The sequence below is a fragment of the Trachurus trachurus genome (genome assembly GCF_905171665.1).
Source record: "Trachurus trachurus genome assembly, chromosome: 13".
NCBI classification, from domain to species: Eukaryota; Metazoa; Chordata; class Actinopteri; order Carangiformes; family Carangidae; genus Trachurus; species Trachurus trachurus.
Window position 1 is genome coordinate 5,608,969 of NC_139892.1, and position 10,866 is coordinate 5,619,834.

Genomic DNA, 10,866 nt, shown 5'->3' on the forward strand with positions numbered 1-10,866 from the left:
AAAGTAACAAGCTTTTAAGAAGGACGACAAATATATGACATGGATTTCCAGGAGGAGAGAATTTAGCTCAAGTTCAGCCATCATTCGCAGACACACCTGCTCCTCCACCAGTGTTTCGCAACAAGTGCCAATCGTGAGTGATGTTAGCAATGCTAACTTAGCATGCGAGCCACTGCTTGTGTGTGTGTGTGTTGCTGCTGTTGTTACTGTTGTTATTGTTCTTGTTGCCTATTTTGGTAAACATGAGCGTTTTGTTTATTTTACAGACAGACACACACAATCTAGGCTACGTGTTTGGTTTGTTTGTACATCCAACCCAGAGCGATAGATATCTATCGCTCTGATCCAACCCATAGGCTAATGCAGTGTTTTTCAACCTTGGGGTCACGACCCCAAGTGGAATTCCAATGGGGTCGCGTGGAATTTGTAGTAATTGATCAAATTAAATTAAAAAATTAAAAAAAAATCTTTTTAAAAATTAGATTTAAGATGTAAACTGTTTTCTATACTTTCACATTCTCGAATATAAATAAATTCAAATAAAATCAGGGTTCGACATTAACGGTTGCCTGGTTGCCAGATTGGCCGGGGCAAGTAAAAATAACAGGCAGGCCAGTAGAACCTGTTCAGACTTGCCCGGTCGGGCAAGCACAAACTCTGAATAATTCGTATCCTCTGCTGTGGAGGCGGCAGTTGCAGTGTGCTGCTTTGTGTGTGTGTGTGTGTGTGTGTGTGTGTGTGTGTGTGTGTGTGTGTGCTTCAATTGGCTGAGCCTCTGTGCTGACGTGCTGACGTGCCGACGCAGACGTACGGTGACGTTCTTTCACATGCGGTGGTAACAGCAATGGCGGACGGCTCGGAAAAAACAGGAAAAACAACATCTACGTACAAAACGGACAAAAGAAAAAGAAGTTTCCTGCCTTCATGGAAGGAAATGTATTCGTAGGTGGAGTACGACAGGGCCTGTATGTTTTGTACGGTGTGCAGGGAGTTCCCTTCGAAAGCCAATAAAAACGGCTCTTTCTTCCGCGGGAACGACAGCTGTCGCAAACAAAATTTAGGGGAGCGTACCTATGTTCCCCGGGTTCTATGTTCCCCGGGTCCTATGTTCCCCGATCGGGGAACATAGGACCTTTTGTTTTAAAAAAGGTCCTATGTTCCCCGTTTTTTCCAAAAAAGCTCCTATGTTCCCCGGTTTGTATGGAACCGGGGAACATAGGACCCTTTATTTAAAAAGAAGGTCCTATGTTCCCCGCTGTTGCCGGGGAATATAGGACCTTCTTTTTAAATAAGGGTCCTATGTTCCCCGCTGTTGCCGGTTGACACACACGCACGTTTTAAGACATGCGTACAGATGTGATACAGTCAGTGGAAGCTTAATAAATAAACACAAAGTCTCCCCCCCGTGTGCAGGTGTGTGTGTGTGTGTGTGTTGGCGCGTGGTGAGGGCGAGTGAGGGAGAGAGACGCCGAGGTGACCACGCCAATCCTCTCCCTCGTCCCGCTTGGCTGCAGACGGACCCGGCCGTGCTGCGTCCAGACGGGCCTTTACAGGGTAACAACACACCATAAATAATCCACTATGATGCTTTGGAATCGCCCCCACACCAGCCGTCCAAACGCCGACTGCCACGGTCCCATTAATGCACCTGTGCGCATTACGCACACAACTTACGGCAAAAAAACAAACAAAACATTCATTCATTCATTCATTACAGGTCCGCACATCCCCGTGCGCAAACGCCAAGGATAATTGACCATGAAAAAAACCTGGGGAGCAAAGCTGCAAATCAACGAGCCCATAGCTCCAACAGACTATAGGCAAAACCCAGTGGATCACTACAAGTTGTTGCAACTTTGGGGAATTTCCTCCGGATAAAAAAGGCTTACAAACAGGGACCAGGACAGCTTTATAATATGCACAAAGATCCAAAGGAAACGAAAGGTAAAGAAAAAACAAACAAACAAACAAAAAAAGCAACAGCACGAAGTAGTTAAAATGTGTGTTTTACGCATGCCTCTGTGCGTCTGCCTGTTCAGCTCCACCTACACGTAAAATGACATTTGGCTCAGCCAAGACGTCCGTTGTCTATGCTCACAACCATTACAACAAACGAAATTATTCCAAGCAAATCATTTGGTGATTTGAAAGCCTAACAAATTGACATTTTCATTCTTTAAGATGAAGAAACTTTGTCTTGAGCAAAACTTCTTTCCTGCCACTTCTTTCTGTCATTTTACTGCATGTTTGTTACCAGTTTCCATCATATTTGTATCACAATAAATCCTGAGAAAATGTTTATTATAGCAGCAAAAGGAAATGTGCAATAGTAAATCATATGCATTAGGTTCTCAATTCAGCTGTTAATCTGCAGGGAGGGCAGGAGTCATAAACTGAAAAACAAATGTGTAGACGAACAGGAGAGCTGGTAGGAAGAAAGAAAAGAAAGAGTCAGAGCGCAGCGCATCCTGTGGATAAAGATGCATCCGCCGCGATCTCCGTCTCTCTCTCTCTCTCAGTGACGCGCTGTCATTCATTTCAGCACCGAGACAGCGGACAGCGCGCTTGGTCACAGTTCAGCACTAGACAAAAGATATCAGTAGTTCACTCTGTGGCAAATACATCCATGGCACTGTCCATAAGGCAGAAAGAGAACTCAACACTGTCTTCTCCACAAGTAGAAAAATATAATAATAAAATAATAATATAACGCATTTTATAATGGGCTGGGTTGAGGGTGAGGAAGACAGAGTCCTGTCTGTCTGTGTGTGCCTGTAGGTGTGTGAGTGGGGAGGAGCAGAAGAAGTGAGAGCTGTCAGATAAGTTTGTGTTATGTTGTAGTTACGTCGGTTGGGACGCTACTGCGGAGCGGAGCCAATTTCATTTCTGTGCCGATTGTGCCAGTTGCGCCAGAGCGCGCACCTCTGTGCCAGGCTCGCGCTCTGCGGCGATTTGTGTTTATTCATTTTAACAGAGATGCTGACCAGAGAGAGAGAGAGAGAGAGAGAGAGAGAGAGAGAGAGAGAGAGATTCTCCGCGTCCGTCAACCGGCAACGGTGGGGAACATAGGACCCTTTATTTAAAAAAGGGTCCTATGTTTCCCGGGTCTTTGGGTGAACAGTGGGGAACATAGGACCTTTTTTTAAAAAAAGGGTCCTATGTTCCCCGGTTCCATACAAAGCGGGGAACATAGGACCTTTTGGGTGAACAGCGGGGAACATAGGACCTTTTTATAAAAGAAGGGTCCTATGTTCCCCGGTTCCATACAAAGCGGGGAATATAGGACCCGGGGAACATAGGACCCGGGGAACATAGGGATGATCCCAAATTGAGACAGCCATAGCAAGTCACTTCCTCACCTGGCCTGCGTACAGGCTAAAAAACACCGAACTGTTCCCGGACCGATGGACCGTTGTGTCCAAAGACTGAACCTGGAGAGCCACAACCAGATAAAAAAATGTCTAACGACAGCTTATCATGTCGCCGTTCACGCAGTATGCATCTCTTATAAATCTCCAGACGACAAATGGAGTTGACGTCTGGTCAAGATACGGGTCCGATCAAGCATGCCGGAGGTGAGTGATTAACATTCATGTTAACTCCATTTTGGGAAAATTAAGACCCTTAAAAAGTATTAAAAAGTCCTTTCACGACTTTATAAAGTCTTACATTTTGAAGGTATTTTTTTCTGAATTAGCTGTCCAAGAGTTTGAGTCCTAAAAAAACATTGTAAAAGTGTGTGAATTTATTCATTTTATTAAAAAACAAAGATGAACTGGTACATAAAAAAGAAAAGAAGATTGTTGTTTTTGCTTTTCTAACATTGATGACATTATTTATTTTCTATATTGTTTACAGATTCATTGAAGTCATCTATGATGACATGTGGGAGCCCATCTTCAAACAAATAAAAACAGCACCCTTCATTAGCATCCTGGCTGATGCGGCCACGGATGTCAGCGTGAGGGACCTGGAGGGCATCTGCTTAAAGGCCCCATGCTGTGCGCTTTTCTCTGGGTTTATTTACCTGCTGATATCCCTAACAAGATGTATCATTGGTTTTGAGTTCCTGTGATCTGCTTAATATCGTTTCTACTGCCCCTTTCTGTTGCCTCTTTCTGGAGCTCTAGCAGGCACAGGTCATTTGGCCAATCAGAAGAGAGAATGAGAACCTCTCCTCTGATTGGCTGACTGTTTTTAAGTGGCATGTGGTCGGGCCAATCGCAGGCAAGTAACTGAAACCTAAGCTGCATTCATACAAATTGAAAAAAAACAACTGGTCACGGTGGGCGGAGTTACCTTGTGTGTGACATCACAGAAAGGAGGAAGTGCTATCCCCTCGTCTTAAAGAGAATGTTCCTACAAATAGGCGGTGTGCGTTTCTCCGTTTATGACCAGTTTGATGCATGGGGCAGTATATACGTGGCCCAGAGACCTCCCCAAGCACCAAAAAATAACCAAAATCACATTTTTCATGCCATGGGGCCTTTAAGAATGATAAGAGATGGGCAGCCCAACAATGTCTTCGTAGCAGTGGAAGAATTAAAACATGCCACTGCTCTTATATCATCTCCATGTTAAACAGGTGAATAGAGGAAAATAGCTTCTGGCTATTCTTGGCATATTATTTTAAGAAAAGTGAATTAATGTAAACTGTCCTTTCACACAAATATAAGTAAATAATCAAATTAATTTAAAAAACACATTACGACTTATTGAATTTTGTTAAAATTTAACTTTAACCATGTTTTTAGCCCTACAGAAAAGTGGGCTACATGACTGGAAGATGAAGACATTTGGCTTTGGGTCTGACGGGGCTGCCGTCATGGTGGGACGACGTGGGGGAGTGTCAACCCTTCTGCGCCAAGGGATTCCATATCTGGTTAACATCCAGTGCCTTGGTCATGGATTGGAACTGGCAGCCATGGATACCATCAACCAACATGCCAACATGAAGAAAATACGTGAAATTGATTCATGTAATACCGGTTATGTCAGTGTATTTAGACAGACATGTCAAGGTGCAAGAAATAGCCATTAAGTGAAAAGAAAGGTATGTATGTATTATGATTTTCTGTACTGGTAACTGACTTACTGCAGGGCCTGTATAAGCAGTACCACTATTCGCCTAAGGCCTGGAGAGAGCTGTGTGAGTTAGCAGAGGTCCTGTAGATCAAGATCTGGAAGCCAACACATCTTGGAGGAACAAGATGGCTCCCTCACATTGCCAAAGCCCTCAACACCTTGATGAAAGACTACATTCCAGTCCTGACTCACATGGAGAATACTCTTGAAACACGGTACACCGTGATAAGCAGAGATGGGGACTCGAGTTTGCGACTCGAACTCGAGTCGCACTTAAGTCGCACCCACAGAGACTTCAGACTTGACTTGGACTCGTGCCCTAAAGACTTCAGACTCGACTCGGACTCGTGTTTTGAGACTCGTGAACAATCTTTATTTTTTTTTGGCTCGTGTCTCCCTCCTGACAGGACGACCGACGACCTTTTTTTTCTTTTTCTTTTTTTTGTTTTGCCGTTAACACACCACTAGCGGAGCAGCGCCACATGGCCGGTAAGCGGTAACGTTATTCAGATGGAGGTTAGATCTTCATATTGAACTCCTACAGAGTGCAGCCAAACACCAGTGTCTAAAGAGAGAGGAGCAGCAGAGCTCCTCTGACAGCGCAGTCAGCTGCTGCGGGTGAGTGACAGGTGACTGTGAACTGGCTTTTTTTTTCTTTTTAATAGCGGCACCGTCCATAGCCTACATGCACAACGCCCGTTTGTTGTGAAACTTTCCTTCACGGGGACTAGCTGCTGCATAACTGGCACATATCAGGCTATTGTAGGATAAATCCTCCTGTTTATTTATGTTTTTGCTGCGAAATATGACTGAAGGCTCGTATGGAAGTCTGTACGTGTCGACACGCCCCCATGAGTTGACGGAGCTAATTAATAAAATAATAACAACGATGCGGATCCAGAAAGGTTTTGCTGCACATAAAGATGTGAGCTATACCACCCAGATCTAATGACCTATAATTAACAGCCTAAATCATTTTCCATGTTGTTCATCTGGGTTTTCTGAATTCAACAAAGCAAAAAAAGAGAGAAAAGGCCAGTGCAGAGGGGCAGAGCAGCCTTGATTCTTTCTTGACTCAGAATACAGTTTCCTTTAAAGGAGCTTTCATTGTGTGTTTTCTTCATATTGCATTGCAATATCCTGTTTAAAGTGATCATATAATAAACAACTAATCAATACTGTATAGATAAAGGAGTGATAATAATACAGTAAATGCTTTGAATCTCTTAGATATAGCTGTGCAGTATCTTTAGTAGACCGGATAGCAGCAGATGATAGAAGAGTCATTACAACCAGAAGAGACAGGAGACTTTTATTTTTTAGAGACTTGAGACTTGACTTGGACTCGTGACCAAAGACTTGAGACTTGATGAAGTCTCACCCCTCAAAGACTTGAGACTTGACTCGGACTCGTGACCAAAGACTTGAGACTTGACTTGGACTTGCAAAAAAAGACTTGTGAACATCTCTGGTGATAAGCGACATGATGTGATTTTAGCGACTCAAAATAATTGCCTAATTTTAAGTTCACATTTTTTCATTTTCCCTAAGATCTGCCAGTGCCGACATGCTGGGAAGAGCCAGGCAGTGCATCCAAGTCCTGAAGGACTACAAACACCTGCTGTTTGTGGCATTGGTGCAAGATATTCTGCATGTTCTGAGTTGGTGTGTATAGTCTTAATACCTTAACTAATGAGGTACATGAGTAGACATTACTGAGTAATAGAGTGGGTAGATCTCTGAAGCTTGCTCACATGTCTCAATAATTTCATGGCAGGTTATTATTTGTGTTAGTTTGGGTGATTGTGTGACTTAAAGGGATAGTTTGGGTCTTTTGATATGAATCTATATGGCATCCCCATCACCAGTTACGTGCTGTGACAGTGACTTTCCCCGGACTGCGTCCCGTGATTGGAGTTCCGGCCTGGTTTCGGTGCTGACGAATGTAGTCCGACTAGTTGGCTGGGGTCACGAAAATAAAGCGTTTTTCCTCTCAAAACAATATGGGTTCAAAAGAGTGATACATTTGCATCACAAAACCGTTGTCCACGAAAAAGTCTGACCTCGCAATCGCTTGGCGTTATTTTCTCTCCTCCGTATCACTGCGCGCTGCCGCCTGTAGACGGCTGTGCACGTTTCCATCAGCTGTTTCACTGAGTTTACTGCTCGGATAGTTCACATAAACATATCTGATTATGACACAAGTGATGAAGCCATCCCTTGTTTTAGCACAGAGCTAAAGGGAGAGCTTTATGAACCTGATGTGATGCTGAACCTTGAAGAATGCAATCCACGAGGATATATTGTACTGTCTCCCTCTTTCTGAACATGAGACTGTGCAAGCAATGTATGATGTCCTTCACAATTATATGGAAAAAAATGTAATTCCCTGGAAGCGTATGGTGGGATTTTGTACAGACGGGGCTCCGTCTATGGCGGGACGCCGAAGTGGTTTGCGCACACTTATCACCCAGTGGGCCCCATCTGCATTATGGAATCATTGCGTGATTAACTGGGAACAACTGGCATCTAAAGAACTGAGTGCGTCCATCGCAGACATGCTGCAGCAGGTCGTAACCATGGTGAACTACATCAAGCCACATCCACTGCGCGCACGTCTGTTTGCAAAACTATGTGCCGACATGGGCTCTGAATATGAAAATTTACTTTTTCACACGGAGGCGAGGTGGTTGTCGAGAGGTAACGTGCTGGAGCGGTTTTTCAAGCTGAGAAACGAACTGTTGCCGTTTTCTATGGATGTGAAAAAAACTGATTTTGTCGACTTTGTGTGACCAGCAGAAAATGTGCCTTCTTGCATATGCAACAGACATCTTTGGAAAACTAAATGAACTTAATACAAGCATGCAGGGGAAAAACAAGAATATCATGCAGATGAGTGACTGTATTGATGGATTCAGGGGGAAACTCGCATACTGGAGAGAAAGCCTTTCAAAGGCAAACTTCACTCCTTTCCCCCAGTTGAGTCAGTTTTTAAAAGACAACAGCATCGATAAGTGCTCCACAAAGGAGATGTGCGGCCACCTGAAACGCCTAGAAGAGCACTTACGCCACTTATTTCCCAGACGTGGATATGACCATGTTTGAGTGGGTGAGGGAGCCGTTTCACTGCAATGCAGGTGCAGTGGATCTGCCTGCCACCGCTGTTGAACAGCGGATTGAACTTTAATGTGACAAAACGCATCAGGGATTACATTTGCGAGTGCCAGTGGACGAATTCTGGTTTGGAGTGAGAGACGAGTACCCAGAGATCTCACTGTGTGCTCTAAAACCATTGGTTCCTTTTGGAAGCACATCTGTGTGAAGCTGGATTTAGCGCCCTTGTGTGCATGAAGTCAAGGTACCGTTCCCGACTGGATGTTACGTCAGAGATGAGATGCGCTCTGTCTACTACAGCACCTGACTTTGAAAGGCTGCAGCGATGTGTGCAAGCTCAGCCATCCCATTAAATGTGGTGAATTGAGAGACAATAATAATACATAAAAGACATGAAAACTGAAGCTGAAACAGAAACACTGTGATACTTGTATTACTTCAGAGCTTTACTGTGGCCAGTTTAACATGCGGCAGTAGTTCTACTTTCATAATTCATTGTTTGAGAGTTTGTTTATTTTTAATTTTAAAGGAGCATTATCGCAAATCCAAATTCTTAATTTGGCCACTAGATGGAGCCAGGCGGAGCTTATCAGATATAAACAAGTGGGCAGCTGTCAGAGAGAGAGAGCAGCCTCGTTTAAGCCCCGAAAGCTGGATACCTTTATCCTGGTCAAGTTACTATGGGGATTTATTCTCTGCAGCTAGCCTGCTCCAGACCAGGCTAACAGCCAGGCTTAGTTGATTCTGTTGTCTTTATCTGTCAAGTCAGCAGTCACTCTGATCAGAAATCTATGTGTTTCATACATGTTCTTATGTACATATTGGCCTGAATTATAAACAAATAAAATGCATTAACAATAATCAAAAAACATGAAACATTTACAATATTTATTAGGCTTTTTTTTCATAATTAGGCCTTCAAAATTATTTTCATAAAATATGTTACGATTATATTGGCCTAAATATTGGTTGAGGTAAGAAAATAAGAATAAAATTGAGTGAGTGTGAGCACCTTCCAAATAATTTATAGACCTCGTCATCATTGTTATCGGCAATTTATTGAAGCACCAAACAGCATAATGTTCTAATATTTAATTAATTTTCACCTGTTGCACATTTGGCCATGTGCTGTAAACTTTACTTCAGATTTGTGCAATTAATCATCTTCCACTGCTCATCATTAAGGCAAAGTGCACAACTGTTAATTTGTGAAAGGAATTTGAGTTGTGATTATAAATTTGGATTATTAAATTAGTCCGCAGTTGTCCGCTGCGCTCTCTCTGAGCTTTACGACAGCAGCGGTGCTTTTTTTTTTTTTTTTTTAAGAGAGGTGTGTCCCCTGACGTCAGCATTAAGTTCCTGTTGATTGGAGGAAAGTAGCCACACCTGTCCTCTCATCGGTGAATCTGTGATCAATCTCTGTGGTCTACTGACGAGAGAATAAGTTACACCTGGCTTGACAAAGCCGCTCCTCCTCAGCCTGGCTCGGCGTTCCAACAACCAACTAAACCAGGATGGACTTATGAGACTTTGTCCAACCTGGCTTTTCCACTTATCCTGGATATCTTTATTCTACTTTCGAACAACAGGCCCCTGGTTCCAAGCGAGCCGAAGCGTTACTAAAACGTGACGTCAGCCGACTGCCTTCCACTGATTGGCCGATGAGTGTCGTCACTGGAAGCGTCATAACCGCGCGACGACCGACAACAGAAATGTTCCTGCTGAAGCCTGTTATTACGGTTATTACCAATACATCCATGGTTATTACCTACGTGACTTTATTAAGTTTTAATATTTTTTCATGCGAGAAAGTAACTGTTTAGATCCCCAATGTGCGGTTATTTTATCCAAACGACGGCTGTTTAGAAGTTTGCCCCGATGTTTTTCGGAGAAGTGAAGCTCCAGGTCCGAGCAGCGACCGCGACATCATAGAGGCAGCAGCCCGGCTCCTGACGTGCTCCGCCGGCCAGCCTACGGTCGTCACCCCGGGGAGAAAACGACCGCTAATTAACTTACCCGATGGCTCTTAGAGGTTTACCACCGGCTGGTTAAACTCTTTTTAGGGGATAAATGTTGGTCTCATTGATGAAATCTAACAATTGTGGCTGTAGCAGAAGTTTGTTTGTGGTTAGACAGAAGAGCAGCACTGCCTTGGGGTCTGTACGCACAGAAAACACCACATTTACATCAATAAATAAATGTTTTACAATGAACCAGGCCGATCTCAGAGCTGGCAAGACTCTCCGGTAAGGCATATTGAACGGTTAAATGCTGTTAACGGGACGAGAGCAGTCAAAACGGCGGTTTAAAGCTAGCTACAGCGAGGGTAGGTTCACTTCCTGTTTACAAAGTAAAAGCACCAATTCTATCGTAATAGCTTTCCTTATGATAAAAGGCAACGGGTATTTTATTTTGTGAAAATAACCGGAAGTGCGTTGCTCACTACGGCTAGCTTTAGTAACGCCGACGTTGGGGATCTAAACGACTACTTTCTCGCCTGAAAATGTTTCAAATGTTGCTAAAGTTATATATTTACAGAGTTAAAAGCATTGCTCGGCACCGTGTAAATGACGTCACGGCGGCACTAGTGATACTCAGTTGTAATGGACACACAACCAAACCGAGCCGAGCCGTGCCGAGCCGAGCCATATCGAGCCGAGCCGTGCT